This window comes from Dromaius novaehollandiae, chromosome 2 (assembly GCF_036370855.1).
Source record: "Dromaius novaehollandiae isolate bDroNov1 chromosome 2, bDroNov1.hap1, whole genome shotgun sequence".
Classification (NCBI taxonomy): Eukaryota; Metazoa; Chordata; class Aves; order Casuariiformes; family Dromaiidae; genus Dromaius; species Dromaius novaehollandiae.
Genome location: NC_088099.1, coordinates 7,884,324 through 7,901,069, shown reverse-complemented (window position 1 = coordinate 7,901,069; position 16,746 = coordinate 7,884,324). Strand labels below are relative to the sequence as shown.

At 38.9% G+C, this 16,746-nt stretch overlaps 1 protein-coding gene and 1 long non-coding RNA gene across 8 annotated transcripts in view; one reads left to right on the top strand and one right to left on the bottom strand.

Moving 5' to 3' along the window:
- PRKAG2 (protein kinase AMP-activated non-catalytic subunit gamma 2) overlaps positions 1 to 16,746 on the top strand; it is a 228,254-nt gene that overhangs the window by 156,876 nt on the left and 54,632 nt on the right. The gene's annotated exons all lie outside the window — the stretch shown is intronic.
- LOC112981361 (uncharacterized) overlaps positions 1 to 16,746 on the bottom strand; it is a 39,460-nt gene that overhangs the window by 21,396 nt on the left and 1,318 nt on the right. For all 4 annotated transcript variants that reach the window (XR_010387530.1, XR_010387529.1, XR_010387531.1 and 1 more), the window contains exon 2: positions 7,918 to 7,990. This is a non-coding gene — a long non-coding RNA (uncharacterized LOC112981361). The remainder of the gene's footprint in view (positions 1 to 7,917; positions 7,991 to 16,746) is intronic.

Below are 16,746 nucleotides of genomic sequence, written 5' to 3'. Positions count from 1 at the left end.
AACCCATGGTTATAATTAACTGCATTTCAAGCTGATTGTGTACCTAAAAATATATTTTTTATATGTCTGAGACTGTGGCCCTGAATTGTTAAATCTGTTCAATAAGAAAGCATGGAAGAAAAGAATAACAATGTTTATTCCCCACTAGAAGTAATCTAAACCTTTCATGCTTTTATAGCACTTAGAAAGTGTCTGTTTTTATGTGATTTTTAAGTCTCAGATTCTGGAGAGGGGAATAAAAAGTAGGAGACAATTCCTGACAAAGGGAGATGCTGCTTCAAGGAGTATCATCACAACACGGTATACAAAGCTAAATAATTAACTCCATGCTAAATGGATGTCTGTGATAATCACTAATGCCTGGATTTATCCCACCTAACTTTAGAAACCTATCTGAGCTGCTTAAGTTGGGAGTATAGTAGCTCTAATTGTCTCTATATTCAACAGAGAGGCATTTGCAGAGGATGAATCAGGTCTTAAGTGGGTTGAACAGCCCTTTGCACTGATTATAAAGGGAGTGTCTCCAGGTGTTGCATTTCTAACTGAGGCACTTCAGCGAGGTGCCGGAAGCTAGATGTGATGAGTCTGTGACACACCATTGCAGCACCTAATACAAGCTTTGGTCTGGGTGTGTGTAGGTGTTTCTTCTAGTGGTGGAGTTAGAAGGTTAAATTCAGCTGATAAGAGATCAAAGCTAAACTGAAAGATTAGTGTGCACCACGTTAAATGGGGCAGGAGCAACTTGATTTTTAACTGTGCAGTTCATGACTCTGTACTTTGGTCTTGTGTTGTTTGGACTGTGTAACCTTCAGGCAGTAAGTGGTGAATGATAACTTAATTCTTCTCTAAAGTGACATTACTAACCATGAAAGGAATGCAGAGAGGTTGCAAATTCAATAACAAACATATTTTCCCTGTTTCTGCTTTGCCCATATTTTGAAGTGCAATGTAGCATGTTGAGCTTAATGTGGTTGTATTGTTTTCATTTTGTCCTTTCTTCTTCCACTGACACATAAGACGCTCTGAAAATAGCAGTATTCCCTGTCTCCCACAAACGCAAACATTTCTGTGGTATATCATTTCTTAGCCTTTATGGGTTTCCTTTTTTCCCTGCATGAGGAGAGTCCAGGCCAGAGAGAAAGGATGCTCCTCCAACTAGAGGAGTTCCCTTTGAGCCTTCTTTTTCTGAAAAAAAACGGGTTTTGGGCTTCCCCTGCTTAGAAGTGAAGACGGCAGAACACATTTACGAAAGGCCCCTTCCATCTGGTTGTGTAGTCACCCACTAGTCTCTAGACAAACTTCAAGCCTAGCAACTTCCCAGCACTTTCTCAAAAAGATGTCATCTCAGCCAGAAGACAGGCTTAGACTTACCCTTAACTTGTGTAAGTCCTGTTAAAACTGCAGATAACCACATGCAGGAGAAACTGGAGGAGTCCAGTCTGCATTCATTTTACACAGCTGTTCCTGCTCCAGTATAAGGAAGAGGAGAGGTGGAACATACAGCTGGGACTCTCTCTTCCTGCTTGTTTAACAGTAGCACTTCCCTGCAAGGCTATTCATGCTATTTCTTAGCCAAAACGTAGTAAACTCAAAAACACGGTTGTTAACTTGTTCAGCGTGAAAGACTATTACATCACACTGCTGCTGGCAAGGAGCCTGGGAACTGGGATATGTGCAGCAGGTCCTTCTTTTTGGCTCTCTCCAGAAAGCCATGCCACCTATCAGAGCCCCATAATCGGGCTGTCTGATTAAAGAGATTTAAATCTGATGAAGAGAACAGAAGTCTTCTTTGATTCAAACATTGTCTTAAAAAAAAAATAAAAGCACAGGCTGGGAAAAAAAGAGTCCAATCTGCAAATGTATAAGAACTCCTTATTTCAGCATTCATGTGGTTTAAGGCAATATACTGGTGTGCCAAGGCATTATTATGATTCAGCCTTGACTTACACCGCAGTAAACTGATCACAGAAATTAGAGCCAAAAAGGCTGTTATTTACTGGTGAAGAAAGCTTTTGCAGTATTATTGTGTCCAGGCTAGTTTTAAGTGCCATAATGCCAGCACTCCTTTTGGGAGATGAGTCTATTCTCAAATGATCTTATGGGCTGTAACATGCCATCAGTGTTTAAACATTTCTCTCTACTGTTGCTGTCCAAGTGAAAGTGTATTTAATTTTAAAATGGTATACATTTGTCCAGTAGCTGAGATGTAACTAATTAGTTGCAAACCTAGTAAATGAGTAGCTGTATAAATTAACTATGTAACAATTATGTGTGGTATTAATAGAAAAATGTCTTGCGCCTGCCTGATTTGATTGCAGTCTCCTTTGAGGGAGCATCAAAGTGGCTCTACTGAATTGAGTGTAGGGCCACAGGAGAATTATTTAACATGGTTGGAAAGTATACAGTGAGAATCAGTGGAATATAAAAGAATGAATCTGTAAAGTCAGGTGGAATTGAACATTACAAAAATAGAAAGCTTCAACTATACCACACAGTACTACTGCTTAATTACAACTCCTATTTTATTAATATTCTGTTCTGTCACTTCACCTTCTTCCTATTAGTCTTATACCACATTTGGTATATCTCTCCCTTTTAGTATTTAAAATATGTGACAAACAGCTTACTAGCCATTTTGTGGCAGCTAATTTGCTTTTTTAAAAACTACTTATTTGGCTTAGAAAAAAATGCAAAGTCACAGCATCCTGAAACACTGGTTTCCTAATATATTTGTGTTCTGGTTGCAGTGTGCACATTCATGGCAATCGATCTTAGGATGTAGAGGAATTATATGACATAAAGATAAATTTCTCTGCCTTAAGGAAATGAGTGTCTGTTTCAGTTTGTGGCCCTCTCTGCAGCCACAAACTAAATTAGTCAACTATCTATGGATTCACTCAGTGGAGAATTTATTTTAATGGCATAAAGTCCTACAATTCCTGTTCCTCCTAGGCCCAGATCAAAAGGAGACAGGCTACGTAGAAAGGACGAATAGCCAGAATGCTGAGCCCAGTGAATTCCCAGCTGCTTTGACAGCTCTCGTGAGGCTGTAGGTAGCTAAGGCAATTAAAACCAGAGCATCTAGTCTACTCTAAGTTAGACACTGGCACCAAACTCATGACCCCAGCATCTTGAATAGAGAGTTAGTGACTTAAAGCTAAATTACTTTTATTACCCTATGTCCTGCACTATGCATGGTATAAAAAGGCTAATCCTGAGGATCTGACCTTATGTGTCCATAATATGTATCTTTTGAATAAGTAACATTACTTAAGATGGTGGTTTAAGATTGACAGCCTGGTTTTATTAGTTGTAGTTATTTTTCATGATGCAGTTTACTTCTGAGTCTCAAAACTTATTAAATTTAATAAGTCAGACTTAATTTAATAAGTGTCCTGTTATTTTGCTGGAACTCCTCAAGAAAGTAAGCTCTAATAGCTACTAGAAGCCTGATGTGTACTTTGATTTAATGTAAAGCTGCAGCTTAATACAGGACTGCTGCCAGTTTTCTACCAGCTATATTTGGGCAATTCAGGAAGGCAGAAAATATTTACCATCCAGGCTGTTCATTCACAAGGCAGTGGGGATTACAGACCAAAGTCTTCTTGAGAACTGAGGAAAGATGAACAGTTTCAAACCTGTTCTTTTGCACCATGCCTGCTTATGTATTGGACCAGAGGGAAAACACAGCTAGGAATGAGCAAAATGCTAGAGAGGCTGGGATCCTCGGGAGGATCCCTGACCATCTCCAGCTCTTCCAGTCCCTCTTCTGGCCTTGTTTTGTCTATACTGTATTTTTAGATGCACTGCCCTTAATAACCAACAGAGCTTTAAAGAATATAAAGAGCTGATTGATACCAATTAGACATGGGCTACATAAAGCAGTGATACTTCTTTGTGTCTTACTCACAACCTTCCTTAGTCCCTTCCTCTGACTGGATGAAATAAACTATTGAAATTGGGAGAAAATGAGGGGAACATTATAAACAACACTGTCTTTGTACATCTTATTTCCCGAACTTTCATATTTTATAGTGTCACTATCTGCTTATGCATGAGGAGAGCAATACGGCTCTTTAAAACTACAGCTTGTGTCTGTGTTTCTTTTCTTTTAAGATTACAATCAGCCAAGTTTGGCCATTTGAAAGTCAGCTGCATGGGCTGCTGACTCAGAAGAGGACTAGATACCATCTTGGCAGCAGCTTGGAAAAATGTTTCCATTGTGCTGGTGAAATGAATGCAAAATATTTATTCTCTGAGCTTGCTCACAACAGCATTCTCAGCTGGAACTGAGGGTGGGGCCGTGTGTATTTATTTGTAGGAAGACAATAATTACTTGTATAGTGCCCAAGGTTTGCATAATACTTTGTTATCATAAAAATAAGACAAGGCTTCTACCATATGGGGCTTATAAGCTGAAGTGTAAAACAGTGACAGAATCAATATACTGTAAAGGAGAAAAAGCATCAAAAGGAGAAGGTCAGCAAAACACAGGGCAGGGAAAATTCAAGAGAAGAGGTTTTAATTTAGTCATTTTGCATGTTTAGGGTTACAGTCAGTTGCCTGTGATTAGGTTGATATCTTAGATTTTAGAAATTTTATCTATTATACTTTTCCACATGTATCTCTGCAAGCCAGGGCATCTGTGACATGTAGAAAGCCTTCTTCTTCGTACCTCAGAACAAAAAGTTACTAAGCGTTAGTTTACAGTATATATGCACATGCGATGTTCAGCAGAAATGTAAACACGTTCCTTGCCCTGAGTATCTTATTGTCCAAGGGCCTGATCTAGCAAAACAGGCCAGGCAAATTCTAAAACTGTAAGTAAGCATTGGCTTAAATAGGATTGCTCCTAAGCTTAGTTCCAGCACACGCTTGCAGAATAGATTTTAAGTGTAGCCATAACACAGCTAGTAATGACAAAAGGCATTGAAGAAAGGTAGTCTGAAGGTTACAGTATGGAGTTTGGTTGAGGTTGCTATGTATTTATGTTGTTGAGTCTCAGGTGGTGTTTTGTTTTGGTTAATGTTAATGTCATTATGGCCCTGATCCAGGAAAGGACTTAAATGTGTGGTTAATTTTAAGTATGTCAGTAGTCCTGTTGGGGTCAACAGTACCAGAGCACTTAAAGCTACATGGGTGCTTAGCCCCTTTGCTGGATCTGGGCCTTTGTACAATTTTTATTGTTTATTAAAAGATTTACAAATAACTAGCACAAGTACTGGAGATGAGAAAATAAGCTGACTGGACATACTGACAGTGGAAAAAGAGTTGGGGAAAACACCAAAGGTTTGGAAAGGACTAGAAGAAGGAAAAAGCACAAGAATCAGAAGAGAAGAGAGCTCTTGGTGACAATGGGAAATAGCTGATGGCTGAGCAGCACAAGAGCAGCAGCTGCAAGATTGGTATCTGCCTGGTGTTGTGTGTTTGGCCTTTTGAGCTTTGGGTGTTGGGATCATGTTTACTTGGAAACATTCACGGTGCGTACGACCTCAGCACCCAGCTCCGTACATAAATGGAAGCACCTATTGATGAAGAAATGGTTTTATGAAATGAGACGACAGATTCTGCTCCTGCCCCTCTCCCTTAAGTGGGCTGATAGTGGCCACACAAGTGCACATCCCAACAGACTCGTTGCATGCAAGGACAGGATGCTGCCAAAGCTATTTCTGAGGGAGCACTGTGAGGAACCATTTCTACAGAGGATGCACAGCCTTGTTTCCTGGAATATACCCTTGGAAAGAGACAGCAAGATGCTACCGAGCACCACTGCAGTACAAAAGGACATAATACAAGCTGGTCACCAAGTAGTTTCTTTCATTTTCCAAATTTTACAGAAGTTATATTTTGAAGAAAAGGATGGCCTCAGCCTGTGTTCTTTTCCTTATGGCTCCACACATTTAACTGTTGCCATTTTAGAGAAGAAATCTTGAATTCAAAGAGCATCTCAAAGTCGTTAAGGAAAACAGAATTTAGAAAAAAGAGAAAATACAGTGCCAGTAGCTAGGGCATGCTCTTGAGATCAGAAAGAAGTGGCTGCAACTATTTGCCCTTTCAGAGATCTCTTGTGCAACCCTAAGTAAGTCACTTGGTCTCCCAGTGCCTCAATTTCCCATTTATAAAAATTGGGGTAACACTTCCCTATGTCAAAGAGATATTATGATGGTAAATACATGAAAAATTCTACAGTACTGAGATATTTTTAGAATGAGAGCTGTAAGTGGCTTAAGATAAGTTAACTGTAGATAGCACGTGTTGTATTTAAAGTTTGTAGCAGTCGGCTTTTACATTAGAGACTGTAATAATGTGTAGGAAGCTACCACATTTTCAGAGCACACATAAAGATTTAAACAAAAGATCACTGTAAAATAGGCTGCTCTTCTGATTTCTACGTTTGTTTAGAGCTTCCTTTAAAATAATTCAGACATTCTCAAGAACTGATAGTTTTCAAGAATTATCATAGGACCCTATCCTGCATATCAGATACAGATTAGTATATATATACACATGTCACAGATTTGATGCTTTCATACTGGAATGTAGACTTGCTCATTTTTACTCTTGTTTTTTAAACATGAGTAGCTATGAGAATTACTTTAAAAACAGGAACCAGTGTAGCATCTACCTACGTCTATTAACAGTGTTAAATAAATACTTACTGTTTTTAGAGATCTAGAGCCAGGAGTCTATTCTAAGCTCGGCATGCCTTTTGCAAAAGCTTAACATATCATCAAAATAAAATAAAAATGAACATAACAACCACTGAAATGTCACAGCCAAATCAGATCCCCTTCTTTCAGGAACGTCCTGTACTGTCTTTCACTTGCAAGGCCTTACATGGGCATCTCCTGAGAACATCCCAGCAGGAATGCTTGTGCCTTACCCAAATGGCCAAAGTTAGAGAGCGCTTTTGGGATTGCCCAGGCAGCAGCAGTTACCCCTCTGCACTGTCATTACTCCTCCATGAACACTTTCACTGGCTGTCTCCGTGGCAGACAGCAGAAGACACAGGTAGTCTCCCTGGTACAAGGGTCCAAAGCTCTGAGAACTCTTCATCTCAAAAGATGATGCTCTTTGTCTCAAAAGATGATTAACTTTGAAATATGATCATTTTGGCAGAAACAACCAGTTAAATCTCAACCTACTGATTGCATTATCCAATTTAATATTCAACTGCACTTATTCATTTAAATGAAACTGATACTGAATTTCCAGTCTGCTACTTAAGTGTGCTTCAGAAAGTAAGAGGCATCTCCATAGAGATTATATCCAGTTTAATGTATAGTAGGTAGAATTTAATCCTAACTCTACTGAAATCAATGCTAAAGTTTCTATTGACTTCAGAAAGGCTAGAATCTCTCATGGCTCAAGCAGTACCACACTTGTAATGGCAATTTAAACAGTCTGTTTGCTTACTGTCAGTGATGGGATGTACCATGCTATGTACAGAAGCTTCCTCAAATTGGCTGTTAAATATTGAATGCAATGCTTTATTTCCATACTTTAAGAACGTGTGATAAGCTAGAACAAAGCACCCTTGGGAAGCATGTCAAGAAATATCTGGGCATCTTAACAGACATCTAACTACAGACCAAGTCTATATCTAAGCTTATGTGCTTATGAATCCAGTGTCTGCCATATCCGCACTATGAACATCCATACCACTGACCACGAATACACAGACTTTTCTATCCACATCTGCGCAAGCTCTGCAGTAATGTGAGCATAGTGGCAAGCTGGCTGGAGGTGTATCCCAGGTCCTTAGCAATGAACTAATTTGAGTTTTTTCTGGAACTGGTTCATGGAATACAGAGGAATTTCTTACCAGTATTTCTAGGTCACTTTACAGTATTGTTTCTAATCGTAATACACTTAGCTGAGACACTTGATATGCTTCTTGCTTAGTACAGTCCTCACCTCAGTCCCTTCCAGACAGTGTCAAACCACAGAACCAATACTGTAGGATGATCTGGTTTCACTTGTGGCTTACCTGAAATGACAAAAGGATATTTATGATGATAAGAGCCTGTCGAAAGGGAAAGCATGCATGACAGAAGGAAGGTATCCATTGCATGTTGCTATCATTGCAGATTTCTTTTACGCAGAACAATACAGGAGAAGCAGCACACAAAAGTTAGGCCTGGAGTGATCAGCAACAGATCTGGAATTAACTCAGGAGAAAAGTTAGAGTCCTAAAGCTACACACATTCAGTGCCATCTGAAAAATACCTTTTGACAAAAAAAAAAAAAAAAAGAGACATATCTGGAGATATCAGGTCAAGCATGGACTCGCCATTAGTGGCAATCAGGCCCGTAGTTTGTCTGCTTTTGGGAGAGCACAAAAATCTACTGCAAATGCACAGCCCGTGAGTGGTACGAGGTAGTCTCAGGAGTTTAATGTGCTCCTGGAATTGCAATGAAATACACTTTGTGATCTCTGTTCAGCTCAAGAGACAGCTTTTGACTACTCCTGCTGGAGCCCTGGGCTGCTAGCAGTTGCTGTGACTCTGCATGACCCCCTGGCCCACCAGCAGCACACAGAGTCGAGAGCCTCAGCTGGGATAAGCTGGGCAGAAAGTGGCCAGCTACAGAATAGCTCATTTGCTATGTTTAGCCTGCAGGTATCTGCTTCTTAATGCAGCTCGTGCCACAGAGCGAATGATCTGTTCAGTCCGGGTCTATGCAAATTTCTTAAAGGAGTTTTGTCAAGATTGTGGGTGACTCAGTTCTGTGCTGGAGATTATCTCTGTTTTTCCAGAAATCATCCTTGTAACTCTGACCTGCAATCATGCTGCTAATGCCTAGGTTCAATATATCTGCTTCCAGTCTTTTGGAACTGATGATGATCATGAAAATTACATTTTAAGGGTAGGTTATTAATAAGTTACTAGAATTTTGCAGGGTTTACTCAAGCCTGAAGTGTGGTATCAAGTAACTTCTGGCTTTGCTAGGGAAAAGGTATTTCATTTTCGGTTTAAAACAACATCATCATTTAAAGCTGGTGTAATAGTGTTTGTACACTGAAGTCACTATCCATGACTGAGGCTTTGAAATACAACACTAAGATGAAGAAAGAGAAGTGGTGTATAGTAAATGCATTTATTTAAATCAAACTTGGCTCTGCTTTTTTTAAAAAATCTGTTATTCAGAGTGGCTTCAGTTCTGTAGCATACTCAGCAGTACTCTGGCCTCAATCCAGCTAAAGTACTTAAGTAAGAAGTCCTTAACTTTAACTAACACAGGTAATCCTTCTGTATTCAATGCCAGTAAATGAAGACCTAGGGAAGCGTGGGCTCGCTCTTACTCTTTTTTTTCCATCCACTTTAAACAAGTCACTGCTTACCTGTTTGTTACCATTAGTATTATCTTAATCTGTTTTTTTCTACATCAAACCAGTATGTTTGTCACAACCACATATAACTACTGTAATCTTGCTTATTATCTGATTACTACAGCTCCCTCCTGCAGTAAATTCCCTTTCCCTGCAGCCATGCCCATAATTCAGTGTAGTAATAGATAGGTCCTATTTCAAAGAGACTCAGGAATACTCAAGCATATGTGTGAAAACAGCTAAAGAATATGTTTTTAAGCATATACAATACAAACATTTAAGACAACTACATTTAAAAAATCTGGAATAGACTGAAATATTAAGAAATATTCCTATGTGTTTGCAGAAGCAGGTAGTCCTATTGTAACATCAATATTCTTAACAAGCAAACTCAAGGAAGTGCCTCACAAGTATGTAACTTCTTGAACTTTGTGTTCAAAAGGACAGAATTGAAATTGTTTTGCTATTTGATTAATAATGTACCATGCTGATAATATTGATTCAGACTCTACCTATATTCTACGAGAATAATCTGAGGAATTAATATTGTCCACAAAGGCTTATTTAGAGACTTCCTCTTTGATATTCTTAATTCTAAAATCTGACTTATCTGAGCTGCAGCGATACCAGGATCAGACATACAGCTCTTATTAGAGGTTATGTAAACAAATCCTCACTCTTTTCCACTTCTGTCTGGACTCCTCTGTAAGAGTTTAGCTTGGGGATGCAGACTATACCTGGGTCTTTTAGTTCCTTTGAAGTTTATTTTTTAAAGGTGCTTAACTTCCATCACTGACATTTTTTTTTCTCAGACTGGAAATGAGAAATGAGGGTTGTAGGACACTGTTCTTAGATAGTTTTTTTGTTTCTCCTGTTAGATTAAGAGAAGTCTTGTAATGAGAATCTATCCAGTTTCTCAGTTAAGTCAATGGCAGAACTTACTGGGATTAAATTGCAAGTTCATTTCCATATGGAAATATTTAGCAAAGGGTCTCCAATAAAAACGTGAAATCACTCTGCACATTTTAGTTAATCTGTTGTCTGGGTACACAGATCTTAACATTTAGTACTAGAACTGCACTGAAGATTTAACAGAAATTTCATCATCTTTCCTAGCTCTGAACCCATTCCTATATTCCTTGTTTCGCTTTGGCTAAATTTTGTTGTTGTTCCACTTAGCAATCCATTTAACTTACTAAAGATCCTCAACTGCAACTGCCTGTCACTCATCAATTAACTGCATCAAGTAATTAATATTATAGCTACTGTTATGTCTGAGGACACCTGCAGTGGGAGGCTAGTTACTGGTTATAAGATGTAAAAACAACCTGTGCCTCTAACTCATTGAGGGCCTAGCAGATTAGGACCAGAGCGCTGAATTGACACCAGTAATGATTCAGTGGGGAACGCAGGGTGCTGCTACAGAGCAGATTTTCAATGCCGGGTTCTGCCACAGGATTAGGTTGCTGCTTTCCAAACAAACTGGAATCTCGGAGTTGTCACCAGCTTCCTTTATACACACGACACACTGAAATGATTATAGCATCTAATATTTCAAAAGCTTTTTAAGACTAGAACAAATCTGATTGCATTCCCTCCAGGTGCAGGAGGAAAAAGCTCGAATCCAGTATTTTGTATGAGACATCCCGTTCCTTACTAGTTTGTCTGGTGAGATTCCTTAGAGTTAATGGTAAACAGAGATTCCTTAGAATAAGTGGTAGAAACTCTACATTCACTGCACAGCTGCTCTGTTTACTCCGAGGTCTTGGAGGGAAGGAGGACTTTGTGTCCGAACCAGGCCCAGAGCTCCACACTGGGACTGACCGTGTTCTCTAACCACATAATACGCTCACAGTGTCACCTTACAGGCATCCCTGTCCACTGTGCATGTAGCATTTTTAACTACAGAAGGGATCCAAGATGGGATCCTAATCTCAGCATTGCTGATTCCAGTGTTCTGAGTTGTTGTAAGCCACCAATATCAGTTATCACGCTCTAGCAGAAAACAAGTAGGAGTTTGATTTGCAGTTTAACCAGCAGATAAAACCTTTTTTTCTGGTAACTTTCGTCTTTTTCTGCTTCATAAACCAGATTAAATTAAACCAAAAATAAGGAATAAGTGTTTTAAATAATTTTGTGCAAACAGACTGCTACAGAGTAGACATATCTGACATAAATTTGGAAAAATTCTAAAATGTTCATCGACAGCTCATCAGGAAAAGGGCTGTTAACTACTTGGGTTGTATAAAACTGTAATTGTAGTAAGTAGCACTAGCAAATGGTGGGAAAATTACCATTTGTAGTTTATTCTTGCATTCAGAATGGGTTTGCCTTGATTTGCATTTAGATGGGAATTCCTTCTTGTTGCTCTTCAATCCATTAAGTTTTATAAGGCAAGTAGGTTTTTTTTTTCTTCTTCTGAAGTACTTCGAAGGGCATTCAGTTTTATTGCTGAACTATGAGTTGTACAAGCAGCACCGCTAGCGTATCGGCATTAATAGTGTCGCTGCCCTCATTGATCAGAATGAATGAGCAATCGGAAGTCAGGAAAGGCTTTGTGACAAGCAGCTCTGAATTTACCTGGGAATGCGTATTTCATAGTAAAGGGCAGCTAACGCTTTTCTTGCAGTGCTTGAATAAGTCTCTTGCACACAGATTTATGATTTGCAGCAGCATTTCTTTTTAGGTTGTCTTTTTGATTCCTGACCAGTCATCAAAGACTAATGTGTAAGCTTTGTCATTACTCAAATAATACTTGCTTTAATATTTTTCCAATTTAGAATTAAAGCTACTTGATTTGGAGAGGGAAAAGCAAAGCAAAATGCATTTGTATTAGATTGTTAGTAAACCCTGACTTTTGTACAAAACTTCCATATGAAGATTTCTCATTAAATTCTCGTATTAGGAAAGACTAAATATATTTTTCTGAAGACTGGACAAACATAGACATAAAAGAACTCTAGAAGGGACTTCGAAAATTCATTTCCCTCCATAGCAGGAACAACTATATGTACATAATTCCCAACAAATATTTTTCCAACTTGTTGCCAAAAACCTCTAGGATGGTAGAGATTTCAACGTTTTTCTCAGCAAAGCATGCTGGTATTTCACTGTCCTTATATTTAGAAAGTTCTCCTGAAGTCCAGCCTAAGACTTCCTTGCTGAAGGCTAAGCTGGTAACTTCTTATCCCATTACCAGTGGACCCAGAAGATAGTTTATCACTTTCCTTCTTGCAACAATGTATTACATTGGGAGATCATTATTGCATCTTCCTTCAGTCGTCTTTTTTCTTTTTCTAAACTAAGAAAATCAGAAGGTTTTCAAGTCTTTTGTCACCAGTCATATTTTCTGAACTCCTAGATCCTTGACTTTCTTGAACTCTTCTTGAGTTCGATGCCCAGTACTGAATGCAGTATCTCAGCTGACATCTAACCCAGGGCTGCGTAGAATAGGCTCTCCCTGTCTTATCTGTAACATGTTTGTAGATAGTGTGATGTTTTTTCCGAGTCTGGTATTGTTGTCTCATACTTAGTTTCATCCTCAGATCTTTTCCTTGCACAACTGCTGTAAGCCAATCTTTTCCCATTTTATTTTTGCATTTCCTTATTTTTACTTGTGTAAGGCTCTCTAGTTACCCATATCAAAGCACAACCTGTTTGTTTCAAGCATTGCTGAAATTTTTGAGATTATTTTATGTTCTGATGCTATCCCTAAAAGTGCAGCCTTTCTTACTATTGTGTCAGCTGAAAATGTAATGATCATTTATTCTTTATTCCTTCATCAAGTCAACAGTGAAAATGCTGAATATTAGATAGAATACAGACCTCTTTGGAACCCTTTCATAAACCCTTCCAGTTAGATAAAGAAAGGTTACTACCTTTCTTGGGAATATGTTTGTGTCCTCTGGCAATAGTTTCATCTAGACTATCTGGCTTGCTTAGGAAAGCATCATGCTAAATAGTGTCAAAATTCATGATATACAACATATGCTGCATCTGCCTACCACAAGACTTGTAATGTGTTATTAAGATGGCTGAGACTGGTTTGATGCTATCCATCCATATTTGCTGTTCCTGATAAACTTTCTGTCTTCTAACTACTTAAAAATGGGAGTATTTGTTCTCTTACCTATCTTGGAATCAAAGTTACACTGACTAGTTTATAGTTCCTTGGTTCCCTTTCCCCTCCCCTTTAGAAACAGGTATTATAAAGTGGAATAATCTGATCAAATGGAGAAGTAGAGATCTAGTCAGTAAAGTAAATGGAGTCCAGCATGCCAATTCATTTCACCTTAAGTAGTTGTCTAAAATAGGTCATGTGAATAATGTCCTAGAAATGGCTGTTTCTCCACTGGCTGTGAGAAGCAGCCTAGGGTGAGTAGGTCCACTGTGAATAACTACTAACTAAACTCAGATGAGATGTCTAAGTGCAGGTGAGAGGAATCTCATTCAAAGCATTTTGATATAGCTGGTCTGTTATGGTAACGGCCACTGACAGATCCCCACCCCTATCCTAATGCATGTATTCCTGCTAATTCAGGGAGGCAAACTGGCAGGAAACTACCTCAAAAGATAAGTAGCTTTCTGTTGATGTTAACTGCTATTCATATCCCTGAAGTGTTGCTACAAATTAAATACTTAGCATGTTCTTATGAAAATAAAGATATTCCCTTAATAAGACATAAAAGAGATCTGCTAGATCATCAGATATGTTTTAACATATTCATCATTAAGTGCATATATAATCCACAGGACTGATTTTACTTTTACAGAGTATGAGTAAATCCCTTTACCCTAGAAAATTAACAAAAGCAAGCAGAGACAGACAAAGTAAGCAGGTACCTATTAAAATTTAAGTCCTAGCCTTCCCAGAAGTCCTAGAACCTCTTTTGTTTACATCTGCCTTTTTATGACTTTTGTTGTTGGATCAACCTTGAATTATTTGTTTTACTTTGCCTCCACAAAGATTGCTGGCACTGCTGTATTAAACTTCTGTATCAGCATTGTGTCATAGGTCCCTGTTTTTAGGCATAAGTAATGCCCCTGTAAGAACTAAGCTGAAACCTGGCAAAGAAATTTATTCAGGCAATTTCCTTTTTACACATATTTTTCTCCTAAACTTTATCATATAAAAGTACCTTTTCTTTAGTATTTAGTGTACAGAGCGTATACTGTCTCATCACATTGGTATCACATACAGTTAAAAAGGGTTACCTGACACTGAAACCAAACATTCAAATCCTAATCTAGACAAATCCCTAGGATATAGTTAATAGAAACCTCTTGTGGCAGTGGATCAAATAGTCTGAATAAACAGATATTGGAATGTTACAGTATATAACATCATCTCAGTGGGATTTATAGCTCCTTTGAAAGACAGATCTTTTCCCTATCTTTAACCAGTAATCCTTCTGTAATAAGGCAGGCAGTGTTTGTAGAGAGTGCTAGTATCTAAGACCCTTCAAAATATCTGCTAATTTGTATAATCCTATAGTAGTTCGCAATGAACACGACAGTGGTTTCACCACTGATCTAAGCTGAGTTAAGAGTGGGCTGTCTCCGGAAGCTGTGATCCCATTGTCACCCCTGCACTTGGCATCCCTTGTGCCAGTGCCACCTGGTACAACTGTACAGTGAGCTGGATCACGAACTGACTTGGATGAAAACTAATCTCTTCTTTTGGTCCGGTTAGTTTTCAGCTGCCTCAGTTCCTTGTCCTGGCTCACTGTGTTGCCTACAAGCACAAAAGAAGAAGCTAGAATGCAACGCAAGGAGCAAAAGGAAAGCCACCATCAGCAGCTTGTACTAAGACTGGCTTAAACAAATTGTGAGACTGCAGGCAGAGTGAAGGATCAAGTTTCTGCCTTTAGTTCTCAATTTCCTTTGTTTTTTTTTCCTAAGCAGTACAGAGACTACAGCATAGCTACAATGTTTCCATTACAAATCTCTGTTATATATTAAATTACTGCCTTTAAATTGTATTGACTTACTCTTAGTATTCTTAATCTAGATACAGTTTCTGCCAATGTAAAGCCCTGATATTGCAGTAAGCTCTGAGGTTCACAGTGCAGTGTAGCTCATTGCGTGAAACAGGCTTAAGTGTCTTACTATAAACATATATCTGTGTTTTATAGCAGGTGAAACGCACTGCACACCTCTGAAAATTCACTTGCATTTCCAGTTACAAACAACCTTGGAGCTGTCTTTTATCATGTCTGCTGTTTACTAGACTAGTATGTGGAGTAAATACCCATTGTGTTAAAAAAGAAACAAAATTGTGAAAGTTAGTAACTTATTTCCAATCAAATGTCATCCTAGTTTTCTCCTTTTTTGGTTAACAAAATAGGAAAAAACCCTTATCAAAAATCAAGACGAGTGATACAGGAGATAAATTGTCTAGAACTTTTAAAGCTCTCAGAGGTAATTAACTTCTACGGCATTTTAATTAGTGGACTTAAAATATTATAAATTAGTATCTACTGCCTTGGTATCTTCTGTGGCTGAGCAGTTATAGTACTTACTGCTCTCCTGGAAGTTTTTAAAAATATATATCTGAGTGAAATATTTTAGGATTTTCTTTCCAAAGGATCTTTACAGGAAAGAGGAATTAGAAATTGTTACTTCCTAGTCTATCCATAGGAGCGTCCCTGGAAAGAGGCAGCTAGGGAAAAAGCAGCAGTCATCTGTCCCGGGAAGAGCAGAAGCTGGTCTTGGCTGAAGCTCCTCTGGACTTGAGAGATGGCAAACAGACAGCTTCCTGGTTTCCCATAATTTTTTCCCTAACCTCTCATGCTTTGCTATGTTATACGCACAGTATTGTGCTGTCCTAGATCTACTCATTCTTCCCTTCTTGAAGGACTTGCTGAACTTCTGAAGTCTGAGCCTTTCCTTGGGGACTAACAAATGTTAAATACCCTCTAATGGCTCCCGTGGGTCCTTTGGAGCACCACGCACAGGCATGTCTGCCCGCTAGATCTGTTGCCGTGGCCAGAGAAATAATCTGCTTCTCAGACAATACTTTCCTTGAGGCTCTGGGGCGACTAGACAGAAGGCTGACTTTTTGCAGGCCTTGCAGACAATCTGCAGGCACAGTGTTTCCGAGGAAAAAAACAGTAAAGTAAGAGGGTGGGGAGAACACGCTGCAGATCATTAAGATTAAAAAAAAGAAATCTGAAAAAGGGAGAAAGTGTTTGCTAATTAGGGCTGGAATTTGGATGACTAACGATCCCCTCTGGCAAGTCCGGGTCTGAGCTGGTGACGCTGGGCTTCCTATATAGTCAGTAGGGACCTCTGTGTCACAGTCAAGGAGGTCTAGGTATAATTTACCACACGCCAGTGTCTAAACGGATCTAAATGCTACCTGACGAATCTATTTCAGATATTTCCTTCTTTCTATTGATTCTGCTGTAGCCCTG